General features: G+C 42.9%; 1 protein-coding gene and 1 non-coding gene across 2 annotated transcripts in view; one reads left to right on the forward strand and one right to left on the reverse strand.

Moving 5' to 3' along the window:
* NRXN3 (neurexin 3) overlaps window positions 1-22,967 on the reverse strand; it is a 1,831,517-nt gene that overhangs the window by 188,431 nt on the left and 1,620,119 nt on the right.
* On the forward strand, window positions 6,116-6,253 carry LOC119938162. Its single transcript, XR_005454358.1, has one exon. It is a non-coding gene; the product is annotated as a small nucleolar RNA SNORA7 (small nucleolar RNA).

Here is a 22,967-nt window from a genome sequence, read left to right on the forward strand (position 1 = left end):
CAAGGTGATTCCCACAGGGGCAGTCCTGGAATTCCCAGTTGGAATAGAACAATGCAGCCTACCCTGGAGGAGATTCAAACTTCAAGAGCATCCCAAGACTATCCCAATCTCCCGTGGTCTTCGGAGCCACAGAAAACTCAGGAGCAAGTTGGATCTTCTGGAGACATTAATGGATACAGATTGGATGCTACCCCGTTAGGGTGGTCAATCATCCACTGTTATACTGGGCATTTCTGTTTTCAATCAATAAATCAATCATTGATATTTACTGAGTACTGACTGTGTGCCGAGCATGGTTCTGTTTGGGAGAGTACAACTGGATAGAGTTGGTAGACACAACCTTTTCCCTCAAATAGGTAACAGTCTTGGAGAGGAGACAGACATTAAAATAAATTACAGATAGGGAAAATGGCTGATACGAGCCATATGTGATGATGATGATGATAATGGTACTTCAGCATTTACTCTGTGCCAAGCACTGTTCTAAGCACTGGGGTCGATACAAGGTAATCAGGTTGTCCTATGTGGGACTCACAGTCTTAATCCCCATTTTACAGATGAGGTAACTGAGGCACAGAGAAGTTAAGTGACATTGCCCAAAGTCACACAGCTGATAAGTGGTGAAGCTGGAATTAGAACCCATGACCTCTGACTCCCAAGCTTGCCACTAAGCCACGCTGTGTGCTGTGTATGTCATGTGTGCTGTGGAGCTGGGGTTAAGACCCAAGTGCTAATGGGAAATATGGGGTGGGGAAAGAATCAAAGTCTTTAAGGGGTACAGAGCCAAGAGCATAAATGAGGCAGAGAGGAGGGCAGATAGGTGGGGAAATGAGGGGATAGTCATTCATTCAATCGTATTTATTGAGCACTTACTGTGGGGGTTCCCCAAGGTTCAGTGCTTGGTCCCCTTCTGTTCTCAATATACACTCACTCCCTTGGTGACCTCATTCGCTCCCACGGCTTCAACTATCATCTCTACGCTGATGACACCCAGATCTACATCTCTGCCCCTGCTCTCTCCCCCTCCCTCCAGGCTCGCATCTCCTCCTGCCTTCAGGACATCTCCATCTGGATGTCCGCCTGCCACCTAAAGCTCAACATGTCGAAGACTGAGCTCCTTGTCTTCCCTCCCAAACCTTGTCCTCTCCCTGACTTTCCCATCTCTGTTGACGGCACTACCATCCTTCCCGTCTCACAAGCCCGCAACCTTGGTGTCATCCTCGACTCCGCTCTCTCATTCACCCCTCACATCCAAGCCGTCACCAAAACCTGCCGGTCTCAGCTCCGCAACATTGCCAAGATCCGCCCTTTCCTCTCCATCCAAACCGCTACCCTGCTAATTCAGGCTCTCATCCTATCCCGTCTGGACTACTGCACTAGCCTTCTCTCTGATCTCCCATCCTCGTGTCTCTCTCCACTTCAATCCATACTTCATGCTGCTGCCCGGATTATCTTTGTCCAGAAACGCTCTGGACATATTACTCCCCTCCTCAAAAACCTCCAATGGCTACCGATCAATCTGCGCATCAGGCAGAAACTCCTCACCCTGGGCTTCAAGGCTCTCCATCACCTCGCCCCCTCCTACCTCACCTCCCTTCTCTCCTTCTACTGCCCAGCCCGCACCCTCCGCTCCTCCACCACTAATCTCCTCACTGTACCTCGCTCTCGCCTGTCCCGCCATCGACCCCCGGCCCACGTCATCCCCCGGGCCTGGAATGCCCTCCCTCTGCCCATCCGCCAAGCTAGCTCTCTTCCTCCCTTCAAGGCCCTGCTGAGAGCTCACCTCCTCCAGGAGGCCTTCCCAGACTGAGCCCCTTCTTTCCTCTCCCCCTCGTCCCCCTCTCCATCCCCCCATCTTACCTCCTTCCCTTCCCCACAGCACCTGTATATATGTATATATGGTTGTACATATTTATTACTCTATTTATTTATTTATTTTACTTGTACATTTCTATCCTACTTATTTTATTTTGTTGGTATGTTTGGTTCTGTTCTCTGTCTCCCCCTTTTAGACTGTGAGCCCACTGTTGGGCAGGGACTGTCTCTATGTGATGCCAATTTGTACTTCCCAAGCGCTTAGTACAGTGCTCTGCACATAGTAAGCGCTCAATAAATACGATTGATTGATTGATTGATTGCAGAGCACTGTACTAAGCGCTTGGGAAGTACAATTTGGCAACATATAGAGACGGTCCCTACCCAACAGTGGGCTCACAGTCTAGAAGATGAAAAGCCTGTTAGAGGAGATGTGATTTTAGTAAGGCTTTGAAGGTGGGGAGTGTGGTGGTCTGTCATATTTGAAGGAGGTAGGATTTCCAGGCCAGAGGTTGGCAGTGAAATAGATGAGACTGAGGTACACTGAGTAGATTGGCGTTAGAAGAGCAAAGTGAGCAGGCTGGGTTTTAGTAGGAAATCAGCGAGGTCAGGCAGGAGGGGAGGAGCTGATTGGGTGCCTTAAATCCTATGCTGCTTGATGCAGAAGTGGATGGGCAACTACTGGAGGTTCTTGAGGAGTAGAGGAACATGGTCAATAATACCACTGAATGAGAGGCCCTGCCCCATCCTGCCTTGAATTCCAAACCAGTAATATTAGTTCAAGGTTGCCAATGATCTCAGGAGATGACTAATTCTAAGAATACATATGTTCAGTGAAGGCGAATGCCTAGCAAATAACACAATTTTCAGATTACTCATGGTCCTGCTAAGCATTCCATACGGCTGGATTTAATAGGAACAGTATTTGTTAAGCACTTCACTTGGGCCAAGCACTACAGCATGCCTTGAAAAAAAAAATACACAGGTGAGAATTAGATAAGGCGCCTGGACTACAAAGGAGTCACAGTCAAAGAATAAAGGGGAAAAGGGGCTGGTGATGGACACATAAGGAAAGACGACTAATTAAGAAGATGAAAACAACTTTTATAGCAGAGGACAGGGACAAATTCAGAAATAAATTCACCAAAGCAGTATGATACTGAGGCAAAGAGAGTCTAGCTTCTGGCTTCACTGGGATTAAAGCCTAACAGATACCACTGCAAAGGCTTCCTAATGTAGGCCGCCACTTATGGTTTGTTAATTCACCATGCGGTTTGTTCATTCGGGCTTTGGTTAATTCTCAACATTCCTTGGTTAGGCCTTCGATAAAATTGCTTTCATATCACCATTAAAGAATCAATATGAAATAATTTTCTAAATAGCTTTTCAGCTGAGAGGCTTGAAAACATAACACCCATTATTCCATTATATAACATCCATTACTCCCAAACGTATCTTTGCTTGACATCTACACAGATTTGTTACTGGACAAATGGGCCCAGCCAAATGACAATGGGGTCAAAAGACAGACTCCTGCAGAGGGGATCTGTGGTCAACTCAAGGTCTCAAAAATAAAGAAAGCAGCATTACTTGGGGAGATGCAGTTCATTCATGATTGCAAGCTCATGGTGGAACAATTAAAAGTGGCCAAAAGTAGAAGCTTCTAGTGGCACCAGCCAGTTAGGAAGAGCCTCCCTCCTTAGGATAATGTGATGATAATAATAATGATGGCATTTGTTAAGTACTTACTATTTGCAAAGCACTGCTCTAAGCACTGGGGGGGGGGGGATGCAAGGTGATCAGGTTGTCCCATGTGGGGCTCAAAGTCTTAATCCCCATTTTACAGATGAGGTAACTGAGGCACAGAGAAGTGAAGTGACTTGCCCGAAGTCACAGAGCTGACATGTGGTGGAGCCCAGGATTAGAACCCATGACCTCTGACTCCCAAGCTCATGCTTTTTCCACTGAGCCACACTGCTTCTAGCATGTGCAAAATGATTTGTATTATAGAGCCAGGACTATACAGAGGAGACAACGGAATTAAATGCAGCCCTTAATTAATGGAATGCAGAACCAAATTGTTAATGGCTTTCATTCCTTCTGCAAAGCTTGTTTCACATGAACCAGTAATGCCTGTTTCTTGAGTGGACCTCAGATTTACTTTTTCTAAAAAAATGGTATTTGTTAAGTACTTACTATGTGTTAAGCACTGTTCTAAGCACTGGGGTAGGTACAAGTTAGAGAAGCAGCGTGGTTCAGTGGAAAGAGCCTGGGCTTGGGAGTCAGAGGTCATGGGTTCTAATCCTGGGCTCCACCACGTGTCAGCTCTGTGACTTTGGGCAGGTCACTTCACTTCTCTGTGCCTCAGTTACCTCATCTGTAAAATGGGGATTAAGACTATGAGCCCCACGTGGGACAACCTGATTACCTTGTATTCATATAGAACATAGAACAGTGCTTGGCACATAGTAAGTGCTGAACAAATACCATTATTATTATTACAAGTTAATTAGGTCAGACACAGTCCCTTCCCCACATGGGGAAGTCACAATTTAAATAGGAGGAAAAAACATGTATCCCAATTTTTCACTTGAGGTAACAGTCAGAGAAGTGAAGTGATTTTCACAAGGTCACACAGCAGACAAGTGGAAGAACCAGGATTAAAATCCAGGTCCTTCTGACCCCCAGGCCCATGCTCTCTCCACAAGGCCAAGTTCCTTCTTTGATTTGCTGTCAGAGGGGTGGCCAGCAACTTAGTTCAGACCATATAGATTGCCATCCCTTCCCAAGGGATGCATATAATCACCATGTTTATTCTAGTGGCCTTGGTGATAATGATACCACAGTGATAATGAAAGCCAAGTGCACATGCCATTTATGTGGCCACTTTGTGTTCAGGGAGACAACCTGTCAGTTGTCTCTGACCAACCAGTGCAAACTTGCAATTTAGTTAACAAATTGAAATGTTTCAGACATCAGTCATTTTAACAGGCTGCCTTGATTCACTGACTTTGGACTGCCTGTCACAAATACAGCAGTCTCTAGGAAAACGATGGTGGGGGTTGGGGAGGAGACCCTGGGGGCTGAGAATTGATTTGAACAACAAGAACACAAAAAATAAAACAAGCCATTGCCGGCTTTCAGAACAGTATTGGAAACAAACTTTCTATTGCAGGCTGGCAAAGCTCCATCAGTTATGTCCAACAAAGCCCATAACTGACTTCACTCTCTGCATGCGAGCGACATTACACCAACTGACTTTACTGATATCACAGCCTTACCAACAACAGGAAATGCTGCATACTAACACAATGCTACTTAACAGAAAACATCAAAGTGCTTCACAGCCATTATCTCATTCATCCTCACAACATCCTTGCCAGAGGGGAGAAAAGGACAGATATTTTACACCCTTTAACTGTGATCCCAGATTTTGAGGCAGAGAGAACTGTTGCTCTATCTTAAGTTGAGCCTCCAAGTGAGTTGCAAAGCTAAACTCTGATCCATTCTTCCTTTTTTTTTCCTTTTTCAAAATCTAGAGCTGTACTTGATCCTGGGTTCTTTCCATGAAGCTATTCCAGGATAGAGCTGTTCTTACAGGATGAAAATGTCTGAGTGGTAGGACAATGTTTTACACAAGCTCCTGAAAAGCTCTATACAAAACTGTATTTGCAATCTGCTAGTCACTAACAAATTTATATAATCAGCCTCATTAACCCAATCAAATAGAGGGGAAATTATAGCAACAAAAAAAGGATATTCATTTCTTCCACATATGATAAGGGGTGAGTTCATCAAGCTGAAAGGGACTTCTCTACACAGGTGCTCTTGCAAGAGACTGATCCCATGCTAATTCCAAAAGACCTGGGTTGGGATAGGAGAAAGGCAGGGAGGAAACCCAAAGTCTTCAACTGGCATATCTTGCTGAAACCACTGGGCCTCCAGGCAAGATAAATCTAGAACAGTAAAATGGAGTAGGAGGTACATGGCAGTTGACCGTCAATGGTTTATTTTGAGTATGTAGACCACTGTCCTAAGAGCTTGGGAGATTATATAGAGCTGTTCTTGGTTTTCTAAGATGACCTAACTGATGGTAAAATAGCACGTGTAAGTGTGGCTGAACAGTGCCATTCATTCATTCAATCTTATTTACTGAGTGCTTACTGTATGCAAAACACTGTACTAAGTGCTTAGGGGAGTACAACATAACAATAAACAAACACATTCCCTGACCATATGGAATTTTCTTTAAGGTCCCAAAAACAAATGTATAATTTTAGAGGCTGCTACATGTTTCCCCACCGTCTCAGGCTCACACCTGGAGAGTTTCCAGTACTCTACCAGTCTTGACTTTGGGAGGGAGAGTCAAGCGAAGGGATACCCATTCCATTCCTAGTTTGGCCAGTGGCTAGTGAATGGAAGGCAATCTGCTACAAGTCAAGACTCTTCTGAGCTGGGCAGTAGCAGCATGGGAGAGAGTCAAGGGGAAAGACTCAAGTTTACTGCATGGAAGGAGGCAATGGTGAACCACTTCAGTATTTTTACCAAGAAAACTACAGATACACTACTAGAATGATTGCAGATGGAGGTGGGGCATTCTGTGAGAGATGTGACCATGGTGTTGCTATGGGTTGGAGGCAACTCAATAGCACAAGACATGTTTCCCCACTTCTTAAAAACCTCTAGTGGTTGCCCATCATCTCCTTAAGCATAAACTTCTTACCATTGACTGTAAAGCACTCATCCACCTTGCTCCAACCTATCTTTTTTCACTGTTGTCTTAATGCAACCCAGCCCACACACTTTGCTCCTCTAATGCCAACCTAATCATTTGTACCTCAATATCATCCACCTTGCCACTGACCCCTCCCCCACATCCTGCTTCTGGCCTGGAATGCCCTCCCTCTTTGTATCCAACAAAAACTTACTCTCCCCACCTTCAAAGCCTTATTAAAGGCACATTTCCTCCAAGAGGCCTTCCTCAACTAAGCCCTTATTTCGTCTTCCCCTACTCCCTTCTATGTGATCTGAGCACTTAGATTTGCACCTTTTATTTACACCATCCTTAGCCCCGCAGAACTAATTTGCATATCCATAATTCACTCATTCATATTAATATCTGCCCCCCTCTAGACTGTAAGCTAATTGAAACATGTCTACCAACTCTGTTACACTCTACTCTCCCAAGCACTTAGTACAGTGCTCTGCATTCAATATGTGCTCAATAAATATAATTGATTGATTGATTTGAAGCAATGCTAGCTTGAGCTACAATGGCTTTTTCAGCTGCTGAATTATCCCAGCAATAGCACCATCAATAATTGGGGAAAGATTGATTTTCTCCTTTTTTTTTTCCTTTGAGAAACCATGTAAAGCTATGGACATCTGGAAGAAGAATGTGGGGGAACATTCCCTCTTGCCCAGAACAGCTTTGGAGAGATGGTATGAAAGTGATAATGGTTGACTGGAGAAATTGGTTCCCTCCTTGTCAGGAAGAAGTCTCAGGGAGACCAAGCTGGCTCAGCACTGTGGGACGCAAATACAGAATCATTTTTGGCTGGTGCTGAGGCTCACAAGCCATGGCCTAATAAGGTGGAATGGCCACCTTTTCCTTTTCTTTCATTCTTTGTTTTTTAGATTGAGGGAGGAAAGCATGTTTAATGCTCCCACGTGTGCAATTCAAGCCAAGATTTTCAACTACTATTTTGAAATATATGTTCTTTGCTATTACATCCCTTCCCAATTGGCATTTGATATCACAAAGGTTAAAGAAATGAACACTCTGCTGATCGCAAAGATCAATCCCCGTCCTTCCAACAATCTTTCACTAATAAATTGAGGTTTTCTCCTGAGTAGGGTGCTGGTAGAAACCTGCTCCCTTTTGTTTTGGGTCATTGATTTCATTTTGATGTATATAAAACAACAGGTGGACTCATTTTTGTCCCCCCTGACCCAGTTCCTCCACTCTCTCATCCTCCCTACCCAGCCTGCACCCACATTTTTCCTAAACTCATCTTTATTCCTCCTCTCAACATTCAACAGCTACCTCAGGTAATTTTTATTCCTCCCTCAAAATATTGTCAAATGAAGCAAGGGTCCCTCCACCACTCTTGGACTGAAGCCAACCTCAAATTTAAAGAAAAAGTGTATGTCTTTAGTAGAATCTATTTCCAACAAGGTAACGGGAAAATTGTCCATATTTATGGGAGCTGTAAAAAAGGAGATAGCTCTGATACAGGATTAAGGGTCTTGCAATGACCTGTGTAACAGAACTGATGATCAATCAGAGAGAATGGTGAGGAGGAGCGGAAGTCATAAAATGACCCCTAAATCAGTAGTTAGTTGTGCTCTGCAATCAACAAAAGGCAACAGTATCTTGGTGAGGCCAAAGCATTATTGAACCTCACATATTTTTACTGCTAAGCAAAGCTTTCCAAATGGTTTAAGCAAATTGGATATTTCCTAGTCCCTCTCCTTCCCTTTCAAGTTCTTGCCCAGTGAAATATTTGTGACTTTTGATAACACACACACACACACACACACATATGCATATGTATATATATGTAGGTACACACACACACACACACACACACACACACACACACACACACACACACATTCATATATATTTCTATAACTGGGTGTGAATTTGGCCGGGAGTGAAGAAGTGAGAATGAGATTAGTAAACTCCTCCTCTACACTAAGCTCCTTATAGGCTGGTAATGTGATGCTACTTTATTATACTATACTCTCCCAAGTGCTTAATACAGTGCTCTCCACACAATACCACTGATTGAAGAGAAGTCAGAAATAGACACCTCAAGATATATCTAGGCTTTGCATAGTCATGAAAGGTTGATGATGGGTGTGTTAACCTCCTTGATTACCCCTTTCCTAGCTCTTTGGTCTGTCTAAATAGCTCTGTATTGGTGTACCAAGTGGAGACATTTCATATTTCCTCCTTAAGATTATCCTGACAGCTTGCCAGCTGTTTCTGTGCTATTTTTGCCATGATGGCACGGGTAAGTCCAGAGTGCCTTCCCAGTTACTCTGCCAACAGCATCGTGGCCTGCTGTTCAGTCTTCAAAGTCTGTTCCCTCACTGGAGCTGCCCCACCACTTTCATTGCAAAATAGAGGTTTAAGAGTGTCCTGCTTCTGTAGGTGCTTACAAAATAATACTTTATTAGGATGCTCAGAAGCAGTGGCAGCTGGGGTCCATTCAGAAGCTTTTCAAGCTTAATTTCACAATTGCCCTTCAACCTTTCAAATGAAGAGAAATAAAGGCAATAAAATTGCTTTCTGGCTACTGACTGCATTCACTTGGGTATGAAAGTTTGTCAGAGCATCATAATTTATGTCAATTCATGCCCAGAGAAAGACCCCAGATGGCTTTGGGGACCCACAAGGTTCATGTGAGTTGGTGTGCAGAAAAAAGAGGACAGGCATCATGCGTGGCCTGCTAAGAGAAACCCGCACAGTTGACCAAGATGAGAAAGAACCTAAATCTTGTTAAAATGTTCCTCTTCCCAAGTTTCCAGATCTGTTCCTTCTTCTCCAACCAATAATATAAGTAATAGTCAGTATGTCAATCACATTTATTGAGAACTTACTGTGTGCAGAGCACTGTACTAAGCACTTAGGGCTTAGTCAGGGAAGGCTTCTTTAAGGAGATGTGCCTGCAATAAGGCTTTAGGAGAGGGGAGAGTAACTGTGGCCTTTTGTTAAGCACTAAGCCCCTCCTTTCCTTTTCTCTCACTCTCTGCATCACCCTGAATTGCTCCATTTGTTCTTCCCCCCTCCCAGCTCCACAGCACATATGAACTTATCTGTAATTTATTTATTTGTATTATTTTATTTATTTGTGTTAATATCCGTCTCCCCCTCTAGACTATAAGCTTATTGTGGGCAGGAAATGTACCTGTTTATTGTTGTGTTATACTCTCCCAAGTGCTTAGTACAGTGCTCTGCACACAGTTAAGTGCTCAATAAATATGACAATAAATGAATGAATGAACAAGTACTTAATCCCTGTTTTATAGATGAGAAAACTGAGGCACAGAGAAGTTAGGTGACTTGCCCAAGGTCACCCAGCAGGCGAGCAGCAGGGCCATTGACTTTCTCAATCACAACTTCTTGGGCCTCAGTTTCCTCACTTGTCAAGTGGCAATATGATACTAAATCTCTCTGTTTCTTAGCTTCTGAGTCCCATAGGAGGCAGGGTTTGCAACTGTTCTGGTCATTTTGTTTCTACCCCAGGGCTTTGTAAAACATAAGAGCTTAATAAATGCCACACTTGTCAAATTATTTCCCAATTTCCAAACATGCAGTCCCAATGCAGAGGGAAGAAGTCCTATAATTTCAGCTAATAAAATACCTCTTCATTTCCAGGACAAATGAAATGCCTCAGACATTGTTCTCAGTCCTTTCCCATTGCCATTGGGTTGGGAAAGAGGATAGGTGGAAATTGTGGGAAGTGGTTAGAGGATGTGATTGAGAGTTGAGCAAGTCACTCATAGGAAGAGTCAAAGGAGGCTCACACAACACCCAAAAGGTGCAAAGAACGATGTCTAATTCCAACCTGTGTATTCTCTCCCGGCACTTAGAACAGTGCTCTGGAAACACTATTCATTCATTCAATCATAATTATTTGAGCACTTACGGTGTGCAGAGCGCTGTACTAAGTGCTTTGGAAGTACAAGTCAGCAACAACTACATCCATAAGTAGCTGCTCCTCAATTTTCAGCTCCATTGCTTCTTGCCCTCAATAACTGGAATTCATCATAGTGAACAGTATGAGAAGGCAATTATAAATGAGAGGCCTGTTGGGGGGGGTGGGGGCTGTGTTTGGATTATTTTATATTCTTTCTAGCGCTAGTACAGCACCTGGTTGGCACATAGCATACACTTAACACCATAATTATTCCTCTTCCCAACTGGAAGTAAAGGAATTGGATGAGGAAAAGGAAGAACCTGAAAAAGGTCTTTCAAAATTCTCATTCACTTGAGTATGCTATTTACTGGATAGAAAGCAGTTTTTTTCTCTCTTTCTTTGGAGTAGGTCATGCTCATTTTGATCACTTTCTTACATGTCAGAGCAATATATCTATCAATCAATCAATCAATTTTATTTATTGAGTGCTTACTGTGTGCAGAGCATGGTACTAAGCGCTTGGGAAGTACAAGTTGGCAACATATAGAGACAGTCCCTACCCAACAGTGGGCTCACAGTCTAGAAGGGGGAGACAGAAAACAAAACCAAACATACTAACAAAATAAATAGAATAGATATGTACAAGTAAAATAAACAGAGTAATAAATATGTCCAAACAGATATACATATATACAGGTGCTGTGGGGAAGGGAAGGAGGTAAGGTGGGAGGGATGGAGAGGGGGAGGAGGGGGAGAGGAAGGGGGGGCTCAGTCTGGGAAGGCCTCCTGGAGGAGGTGAGCTCTCAGTAGGGCCTTGAAGGGAGGAAGAGAGCTAGCTTGGCGGATGTTGGGAGGGAGGGCATTCCAGGCCTGGGGGATGACGTGGGCCAGAGGTCGACAGCGGGACAGGTGAGAACGAGGCACGGTGAGGAGATTAGCGGCAGAGGAGCGGAGGGTGCGGGCTGGGCTGTAGAAGGAGAGAAGGGAGGTGAAGTAGGAGGGGGCGAGGTGATGGAGACCCTTGAAGCCGAGGGTGAGGAGTTTCTGCCTGATGCGCAGATTGATTGGTAGCCACTGGAGATTTTTGAGGAGGGGAGTAACACGCCCAGAGCATTTCTGGACAAAGACAATCCAAGCAACGGCGTGAAGTATGGATTGAAGTGGGGAGAGACACGAGGATGGGAGATCAGAGAGGAGGCTGATGCAGCAGTCCAGACGGGATAGGATGAGAGCATGAACGAGCAGGGTAGCAGTTTGGATGGAGAGGAAAGGGCGGATCTTGGCAATGTTGCGGAGCTGAGACTGGCTGGTTTTGGTGATGGCTTGGATGTTAGGGGTGAATGAGAGACCGGAGTCGAGGATGACACCAAGGTTGTGGGCTTGTGAGACGGGAAGGATGGTAGTGCCATCTAAGCTTTTAGGCAATGCCACCAAACAAAATTGATAGGAAAAATGAAAATAGTCTTTAAATCACCATTTATATTCCCAGAAAGATTACTGCAAGCCACAGAATACCTACATGACTCTGCTCTTCATGCTTCCATGAAGCATGCCCCCCCCACACTTGGTTACTGCAATAATAATAATAATGATGGCATTTGTTAAATGCTTACGATGTGCAAAGCACTGTTCTAAGCGCTGGGGAAGATACAAGGTGATCAGATTGTCCCACATGGGGCTCACAGTTTTCATCCCCATTTTACAGATGAGATGAATGAGGCACAGAGAAGTTAAGTGACTTTCTCAGTCACACAGCTGACAAGTGGCAGAGCCAGGATTAGAATCCACAACCTCTGACTCCCAAGCACGGGCTCTTTCCACTGAGCCATGCTGCTTCTCTAATCTTCCTGGCTAGTGGATAAATTGGTTTCGTTAAGTTAGAATAAAATATGGCAAGGCATTACTATTTTCTTGCACATTATTTACCAGTCTGAAAACATTTTTACCTTAATCTAATAGTTGTGAACACCAGTACTTGAAGTGTTGAACCAGTGTTGTGCATTCTATTTTTTGGAATTTTAGTATCTAACCTGCTCCCTTACCAAATTTCTTTTTTACCTGCAGGCCCATAGGAAAAAATGAAGAACACTCAGTACTACTCAAATGATCTGTGTCAAGTAGATGACGCTAATCAAGAAGATGATGGAACACATAGTGTTGGGATAAATTGATTAGTTGCATATAGGCAACAATTGATTTAGGAGCACACAATGCTCTCCTCTTATACTACCATGAGCTGAGGATGGTGGCCTTCTCCAGGGAGGAGAAAGAAATGGAGAGCAAAGGGATTATTAAAGCAATTATTATTAAAGGGATTCCTATCACTGTATTGAAACGGTGGCACATGCTTGGCAAGGTTTCGGAAAGACACATAGCGAGGGTAAAAAACAATATCTCAATTTTTTTTGTCAAACTTTACTTTTCTGTATGCTGCCCGCTGAACTCTGACCTCAATATATATTTCCTTGCTAGATCTTCAGCCTCTTACCTCTCAAGGCAATCAAATGAGAAGTATTATTGTACCAAAACCCTTTTTTTAGATTTCTCTCTCCTCCCTTCCTCAAAAGATGAAGTAAATTGAAAAAAAACCTTCAAGATTCAGGTGGGATATAGGTTACAAAATATCACCCAAACATCTAAACTAGCACCAGCGTGCCCACAAAAGTAAATATTTGTCCAATCTTTCAATGCTCCATGATTTGGGTTTGAGTAAAAAACACTACTGGAATCTCCGCATGCTCTTTCAGCATCTATTATGAGAAGTTTTTGGCTGAAGCCCTTTCTAGAATCCTGGTGGGACCAAAATTAAATTACCTACCTGGGGCATTAAATGATTTCCTAGGACCATAAAGAGTTAATCACTAAAAACGCACCCAGCTTTCACAAAGGAAGAAGTTTGATTTACTCTGCAGAATCTGGGCAAATTCTTTCAGAAGCAACAACCTCACACTAACCACATGGTGAGTGAATATTTTCCTTTAACCTCTTTAGAGTTACATTAATTTCATTAGCCAGCCCCTTGTTCTTTTATTATTTCTATTTAGATTTTGGTCACTGCTATCATCACATTTCAATCAGCAGAAAAGATGCTTTCTTCAAAAGAAAAAATAAAAGAAAAACTTCCTTCTCTGACTGTGTCTTTGAAAACTTGTCACTTCATGTTAGCTCTTTCCTTTTGTTTTTTGCCTTTCTTCACTTGGAATTTTGATTCCCGAACCCTCCCCTCTCATGTTTTTCTTTTTTTATTTTTCCATACCTCTCATCAACCACACTCACACTGAATCCCTGCCTCCTGGATTCCACAGTTCTACAATCACCCACCTAGTGAATGCCTCTAATTAAATTTTGCTCCCCAGCCACAACTACCATGCTTTATATATACCTGGAAAGGTTGAACATTAATAAACCGGGGCTCTACAAACTCTCCAAGCTGGCATCCTGGAAGGGGAGGGTGGGCATTCATGACACAAACAGGGATTTCTTATGGGCATTTTTTTTGTGTGACGTGACTCTTTGGAGAGACATTTTAAACCCAGCAACAAAGAGACCAGGTACAAGGGAAGATGGCGATTCTAAATGACCAAGAGGAGCCAAGGCAGTTTCATTATAATTATAAAAAATGAGTAATTATATTGTGTTTCCTTCTTAGGTTAGGGACCTGTCCTTAATTTTGAAGGAAATAAAAGGAGGAAAAAATTGTGCTTGGGTTTTGGTCTTTGTGTTGCCTTAGTTTTTCTTTTCTGAAAAATAATGTTTTCTCTGAGGAAGCCATTTGGGCTCACTCCAGTAATTAGCTGAGCTTAATTTAGATCATCAGTGAAACTCTCCCTTCCCTTTCCAGTTTCAGACTTTCATGCACCTTCTTGTGAACCAGTTGCAAAATGGAAGAGCAGGAAGGCAGAAATTCAGGCAGTGTGAAATCACTTCCCCACCAATGTCTTTATGGGGAAGGAGTGAGCCAGTTCGGGGTATTAATAAGAAATAGAAAGAATAAATCCTTACCCTAAATGAGGCAACCATCCAGGGCTCAGGCCCAGAAACATCATCAAACACACAGCTGTTTTTGTTGTTTTGAAATTGGGCTTAGAGATCTCTCTGCTTTGGAGATAGCCAGAGGATGGTGATAGCCAGAGGCCCTTGGTTTTTACTAATGAGTTTTCATTTGGAGCTAAACATATGATAGAGGGGAAAGGAAGCAAATGAACTAAAGGCGAATGTAACTCCAAGCTGAAAAACAGGAGCTCAGGGAAAAAGTTACAGTCAGTTCTACTCTCCAAATCTGTTCAGCCATTCATTCTAATTATCAGGGAATTAAATAGCCAACTGCGAATACGCCCAGTAATGCAAGGATACTTTTTATGAAATGTAATTTTGGAAATGGTAGGAATACCAAAAGGTCTCACGCCCGCCTGCTTCTTGACAAAACAATGACACGTTTCTCTGTGCTTGAACAAACTTAATGGCCTTACACAATAGTAACCCCAAGAAAGTATTATCCTAGAAAGAATTGGCACTACAAAGTGCTCACTAATTATGGGAACCAGCACCCTAGGATTTTGTCGAAATAATTTTCTTCAGGACTGTTGGTAGGAGTACTAGGTGTGAAATAACTAAATTAAATTAAACTCACTCCTAGTGGTTTCCATTGAAGTGCTCTCCAGCCAACATTCTAATTCATAATTATGAAATTTGGTTCTTTCCTCCTGTATTTTTCTAGTTTCCCTATCCACGGAATCTCAACAAGCTCCACAACAAAAAGTTCATTAGTTTTTTCAACAAGTGGATAAGGTAGTAAAACCATTAGTATTATTATCTTCACTTCCCAGATGAAGGGGGGCAATTTATAAAGGGTAATTAAAATTATGCATTATAAATTCTTTATTTATATATCTGTCTCTGCCTCTAGACTGTAAGCTCATTGTGGGCAGGGAACGTGCCTGCTAACTCTTATATTAGAGTATAACTCTACATTAGTATATAACTCTTATATGAGAAGCAGCGTGGCTCAGTGGAAAGAGCCCGGGCTTTGGAGTCAGAGGCCATGGGTTCAAATCCCGGCTCCACCAATTGTCAGCTGTGTGACTTTGGGCAAGTCACTTAACTTCTCTGGGCCTCAGTTCCCTCATCTCTCAAATGGGAATTAAGACTGTGAGCCCCCTGTGGGACAACCTGATGACTCTGTAACCTCCCCAGCACTTAGAACAGTGCTTGGAACATAGTAAGTGCTTAATAAATGCCATCATTATTTATTTATTATTATATTATACTCTCCCAAGCAATTAGTACAGTGCTCTGCATACAGTAAGCACTCAATATAAACCATTGATCCAAGCTGGCCTAGTCACTGATAAAAACTTAAAACTTGGGGGTAGGAACCCTAGGCTCCAAATTTTACAAGACCATTTGTCTTGGGCCATGGTAAAGATGGTTTTAGGTGACTAGAATTCTGGTCAGCTTATCCAGGAAAATGGAAGTGAGGGACAACTAAGAGAGAGCCCAGGGCAGGCAGAGAAACAAAGGAAAGGGCAGACAAAAAGATGGAAAAGGAAAAGAAGGGAAATGGGGGATAAGGGGGGCAGGGAAGAAGGGAAAGGGTGGTCAAACTCTGATGCCAACATCATCTTCTGCCCCCACCACCTTCCCCATCAAAACAGTGGTGGCTAGAGCAGCCTGGCCCAAGATGGGACAGAAGACAGATGGGGTCACTCCTACCCTTCAGTGACAGCAGTGCTGGTGGCAACCTCAGCTCAACTGGCCCATTCTGCGTTGGTCCACAGAATGGTTGCTTCTGCTGCCCCTTTAACCTTGGGGTTGGTTGGGGAAGAAAAAGATTTGGGCTCAACCAGCCTGGGCTGCAACACCAGGTCCACTGCCACTGCTGCCCATTCTGGGTGCCGAGCACTTGTACTAAGCTCCTGTGAGCATACACTACACATGCTCCCATCCAGTGGCTGCAGGGCTCCTATTACTAATTCTGTCAATTTGTGTTACCTGACTTAAGAAAATCACTTAACCTGCATCACTCTTACCAACTTTATAATGGGAATGTTACTCCTCATCAAAACTTCCTTAAAGTGATGATTTGTAGAATCAATCATTTCTTCCTGACAAGCATTGTAGAACATTTTTTATGCAAGCAGTTCTTGAGTGACAACAATGCCACTTACAACATTTCTAAATTGACATTCTGTTTCAGCTTTACAACACATCAGTATTGTTTATCTGATAATAGCTTCCTTTATGATACCAGCTCTATTTACTCTCTACAGCCCAGCACTTCATCAAGGGTGAGTGAATGATGTATGGAAGGCAAGAGGAAAGGAAGAAACCATTTCAGAGCCACAGTGGGGTGGTAGGAGAATGTAGAAAAGTTTAAAGAGGTTGAGGAGGTTGGCAAGAAAGAGCCAAGGCCCAGGAAGAGACTCCCAGGGAGGGCTAACACATTCATTTTACTTCAGATGAAGCAAAAATAGGTTACCATAATGTGACAATATAAACACATCAACTGCTCTGACTCAATATAAACACATCGCTGGAGCTATAGTACTACCAATAGTCAAACACTAGACTGAGTGATTTAGAAACAAATAGGGTTTCTGACCTTGGTTCAGAAACCAATTCCTCTTCTCCCCCACCACACCCATTTACATCATTATCCCTTTGAGAAAATTGGTCCTGCCTGATTGATATTTCAAGTTTAACACAGTCTGCAGACACCAATTGTGTTATGACTGAAGACACATAGTATAAAGTTGGTGTCACTTTTTTAATTCTATTCCTTCACTGCACTGACTTTTGGCTATCTTATATATGCTTTTTATTATTTTTAAAATATTCATTTTTAAAGTATTCTACAGCTAAGATCTTTCTATCAGCAAAAGTTGACTGGTAAGGAATGACAAAAATACCTAGGGATATCCAACAGGCAAATCAAGGGTTAAATGGGAAGAATTGGTGTTCCTATCGATTTTGGGCCCTTTGATGGGTTAAAGATGAAGGAGGATGGGATTATAGAATATGGTTCAAGAAGTGATAACCAAGAATAAAGGAATGCAATCTAGCAGAGGAAGAGTTAGATTATAGATAAGCAGTGGGAGAATTATAAAATGGCAGGTGACTAATCTTAATAGGCACCCAGAATTTTGAAAACTGCCCGTTAATACCACCTTTTGGCTTGGGAGATGGCGCTAAAAATCCGAGTGGTAAGATTTGTCACACTCCTGTTCCAGTTTTAGTTTGTGGAAAGTCAAAAATTACAAGAAGGCCTGAGGTTAAACTGAACATTTCAGTCCACTCCACAAAGGTCATTTGAAATCATTTGCAGAAGCCTAAAGAGCTTGCAGGTGTCAATACTGCAAAGATAGAGCCACAAACATGGAGCCAACTGGCAGGTGTAGCTGAAGCTAAAGGAGGCTCCAGGCCACTATCATCACAGCCAGGATTGCAACCTTTGATGCCATTTCCTGTCTTCACCAGCTCTAAATGCTACTGCATGCTGAAGAGCCCAAACCTAGAATCCAACCTGGGGGTCAGAGGAAGACCTCCAACTGTCACAGATCCTAAGGAACAACTAATCCCTACAATGGGATCCGCTCCCCTAAGACTTCGAGGAAAATACCCTGAGTTTTGATTCTGAAAACCCACAAGGTTCCTGAAGCCAGAGGACTAGTGAGAGATAAAGGACTATGGGCCCCTCGATTCTCCAAACCCACAAGTTTGCTGATGCCGTAGGACTAGCAGTGAGTGATAAAGAAGTGTGGGCCCTTTGATTCTGAAAACCCACTAGGTCACTGAAGCTGGAGGGCTAGTAGTGAGTAATAAAGAACTATGGGACCCTTGATTCTGAAAATCCACAAGGTTACCGAAGCCAAAGGGGCTAGCTGTGAGCGATAAGGACAATTTCAATGGGTCTTGCCACATGATCCTCCCCAAATATGACTCCCTGACAGCCACTGACTGATGTCAGTGTAGAGGAAGAGGATCAAGAATTAGCAGGGTATATCTGGAGGGGAGCCTCCAGAAACTCTGTAGTAAGTTGGAACCCTGTCACACCAACATGGTAAGATGCTTCTACCCAGAGTAGGGACACCCACTCTGTCGTACCCTGTGTGGTCCCAAGTGAATGATCGGACCTCCTCACTGGAGGAAGGAGAAGTGAGTATCCCCTTGGGGAGGGAGCTAAATTGCTGGGTGATTTGAAAGATAGCCCCTGGAGATAACCAGTTGTCTACTTTCCAATCCACCAGCTGTTAGAAGTTGGGGATTGTGCTGATGGCCAGTACACGTGCTGCTTTTTGGCTTAGGAATAACTTTGCTCTTGTAGATTACCTCTCACAAATTATTTGTGCTATAATCTTAATAAACCTGCTACCCATAACCTCGAGTCTGTGAGTCCATTTTCAACCTTTTGATCTGCAAACTCACTGGTTACCTGGTGGCTGGTTCCACCGGTGACATCTTCCAAGTGCCTGGTAAGCACTCAATGAAGTGACATGGCATCACCTAAGTGGGATACCATGCACAGCCTCAATCTTGGCTTGCTCAACCAGGAATACAGAGAGAACATCTTAGTTGTTGCAAATCCAACTGTGAAAAGCCAAATTTTAGGGAACTTTTTTTATGGTTTGCTAAGCCCTTACTATGTACCAAAATCTGTACTAAGCACTGTGGTAGATACGTGATAATCATATAAGATACCCAAGTAGCAGTGTTGCCTAGTGGAAAGAGCATGGGCCTGAGAGTCAGAGTACCTGGGTTTAAACTCCAGCTCTGCCAATTGCTTCTGTGTGACTGTGGAAAAGTCACTTAACTTCTCTGTGTCTCAGTTACTTCATTTGTAAAAAATGGGGATTGAATTATCTTCCCTCCCATTTAGAATTATTTGAGCCTCATGTAGGACTATTTCCAACCTGATGAACTCATATCTACCTCAGCACTTAGTACAGTGCTTGACATACAGTAGCCACTTAAATACCATACAAAAGCCCCCAAATTGAAAAAAAAAAGTATGTGTCCCACTTAGAGTTTACAGTCGAAGAGTCTTCCTCAAAGTAGAATGAAATATAAATGTAAAGAAATTAAACTAAAATGATTTAACATTTTATAATTCAGAAAAAAGAGCAGGATATATGATAGCAAACACTATGCATCTACGGGATTTTGAAGATGCCTATTGCCTTGAGTGAAATGAAGCTGAAGATTTCAGCTTTGTCACTTATTTATATACAAAATTTTTGTTATTCCCATTCTGAAGGGAGGAATCACAGAAACTGTAGAGGAAGGTACTCGTTGGTCAGATCTGAAGACTAGCAGAGCATTATATGGGTGAAGAGGCAAGAAACACAAAATGAATACACTTATGGGTAATTACCCACATCATATGGCAATTGTACTACAACAGAATTACTGCACGATCATACGATAGTTTGATTAAAAGATGCTCAACTGGGATTATCAGGGATATTGTTCCCTGATCAAACTGCTAAGTGGAAACATGGCAAGCAAGAAATGCCAGTGGCCAGCTTATTTCATTTTCTAGCTCAATAGGTGTTTAAACCTCCATGGCTCTCAATTCCTGAATGGGGGCCATATATTCACTTCACTTTTAATGAAAAATAAGGGAAATCAAGTAACTAATTGGATATACCCTGAATATGCCCCCACTATCCCCTAAATCATGTTAGTGATTTGGAAGAAGCTCTGACAATAGAATGCTGTGGATAGTTTCTTATTTTTCCACTCCCTTCACTCCTTTCACCTCACTTTGATGTTATACAAGCCCTTTCAGGGCTTGACATCACTTACCAGTTCTCTACTCCAAGAGAATGAAGCTGTCTAAGGGAATGAAGAGAAAGGTATAAGGCCTCAAGACAAATGCACTATCATCCTTTTCAAGACAAAGGGAACAAATATGCTGACAGCATTCATATAATGCAATTATTTTTACATGTATCCAATTCTCAGATGGTATGAGTCATGTTTATTCCCAAGGACAGTACTGGATCCAAGTTCATTCCCCACACTGGATTGTATCCCAAAGGGGCTGGAGTTACAGAATATTACAAGCCAGTGGATCAGTGTTTGATATCATTCCAGTGACTATCTGTCCAACACCTACCCCCATTTTTGATATCCTTGCCCCTCATCCATTACAACTCAGCCCACTCTCTTCACCTACTCTAATTGCCATCTATTCACCATGAATGAAATTTATCTGCGTTGCTGTCGACCACTTGTTCACGTCCTCTATCCTCTCTCGAACTCCCACCCCTTTCATGTCCAACAGACTGCCATCTCAAAGCCTCAATCCCATAGTAAGACACCTATTAAAATCCTATCTCTTCCAGGAAGCCTTCCCACGCTAATAATCTCTCATCTCCTCACCCTATTTTCCCTCACCTCTGCATTACCTGAGAACATAACTCCATACTTCCTGAGCATTTTGGTTCTCACCCAGCTCACAGCCCTACAATACCTTCATTGTGTAGCCTATATTTTGTCACTTCCCTTATCAGTAATTGCTTTTGATGTCATTCTCCCCCACCAGATCATAGGTTCCTTGAGGGCAGGGCTCCTGCCCATATATTCTGACTTGTACTTCCCAAGTGCTTAGTACAGTGCTTTGCGCACCATAAGCGCTCAATAAATATGACTGACTGAATGAATATATTCAATTGTACTCTTCCAAGTGCTTAGTACAGCACTGTGTATACAGTAAGTGCTAAATAAATCAATCACATTTTTTAATTGAGTGCTTACTATGTGCAGAGCACTGTACTAAGTGCTTGGGAGAGCACAACAAAATTAGCAGACATGTTCCCTGTCCATAATAAACTCACAGTCTAGATGGGGAGACAGACATTAATATGAATAAGTAATTTATAATTTAGAGATATGTACATATGTGCTGTGGGGCTGGGCGATTATCAAGTGCCAAGGGTCACAAATTGAAGTGCATAGGTGATGCAGAAGGGAGGAAGAACTGAAGAAAAGAGGGCTTAATCAGGGAAGGTTTCTTGGAAGAGACTTTGTCCAATGTGATTAGCTTGCATCTACCCCAGCACTTAATGCAATTCCTGGCACATAGTAAGGGCTTCACAAATACTACAGAAAAAAAAAGGACAAGATTGCATACAAGGTCCTGGAAGGCAATAGGTCATAAGCACTGAGGTAGCGTCCACAGAAATGTGAATTTGCCCAGTGGATTGTGTAAGAATAGAATTTTTTTTTGTCATCTACTCCAGTGCTTGGGATGGAGCAAGTGCTTCACAAATACCATTATCATCCACCATCATTCAGTCATTCAATTGTATTTACTGGACAGTTACTGTGTGCACTGTACTAAGAGCTTGGGAGAGTACAATAGAATAAATAGACATGATCGACACATTTCCTGCCCCCAATAAGCTTACAGTCTAGAGGAGGAGACAGACATTACTATAAGTAAATAAATTACAGATATGTACATAAATCCTGTTGGGGCAGGTGAATAAAGGGTCAAAGTCATGGTGACGCAGAAGGGAGTGGGAGAAGAGAAAGGGGGAGTTCAATCAGGGTATGCCTCTTGGAGGTGATGTACCCTTCAATAAGGCTTTGAAGTTGTGGGAGAGTAATTTGTCTCTCGGATTTGAGGAGGGAGGGTATTCCAGGCCAGAGGCACGATGTGGGTAAGGGGGGTCAGTGGTGCGATAGATGAGATTGAGGTGCAGTGAGATTAGCAGCAGAGGAGTGAAATATGTGGGCTGGGTTGTAGTAGGAGAGTAGTGAGGCGAGGAAGGAGGGAGCAATGTGATTGAATGGTTTAAAGTCAATGGTGAGGAGATTTTTTTTGATGTGGAAGTGGATGGCCAACCACTGGAGTTTCTTGAGGAGAGGGGAAACATGTCAAATGTTTTTGTAGAAAAATGATCTGGGCAACAGAGTGAAGTATGGACTGGAGTGGGGAGAGACATCGTGATAGCTGGGCATGATCTACTGAACTGAAAGGGGGTACACACAAGCAGGCAGGGTGGAATAAACATGTTATAGAGATAGTGAAGCATAATATCAAACAGCAGTGTGGCCTCATCAAAAAAGCATGGGCCCAGGAGTCAGAGGATCTGGGTTCTAACCCTAACTCCGCCACTAACAACAACAACAACAATAATAATAATAATAATAATAATAATAATTATTATTATTATTATTATGGCACTTGTTAAGTGCTTACTATATGCCAGGCACTGTACTAAGCACTGGGGTGAATACAAGGAAATCAGGTTGGACAAAGTCCCTGTCCCATATGGGGCTCACAGTCTCAATCCCCATTTTACAGATGAGACAACTGAGGCACAGAGAAGTGAAGTGACCTGCCGAAGGTCACACAGCAGACAAGTGGTGGAGCCAGGATTAGAAATCATGACTGCCTGATTCCCAGGCCCATGCTCTACCCACTATGCCATGCTGCTTCTCGACTTCCCCTACTCTGCTGTGTGACCTTGGACAATTTTCTTAACTTCTCAG

Source organism: Tachyglossus aculeatus, chromosome 1 (genome assembly GCF_015852505.1).
Source record: "Tachyglossus aculeatus isolate mTacAcu1 chromosome 1, mTacAcu1.pri, whole genome shotgun sequence".
Lineage (NCBI taxonomy): Eukaryota > Metazoa > Chordata > Mammalia > Monotremata > Tachyglossidae > Tachyglossus > Tachyglossus aculeatus.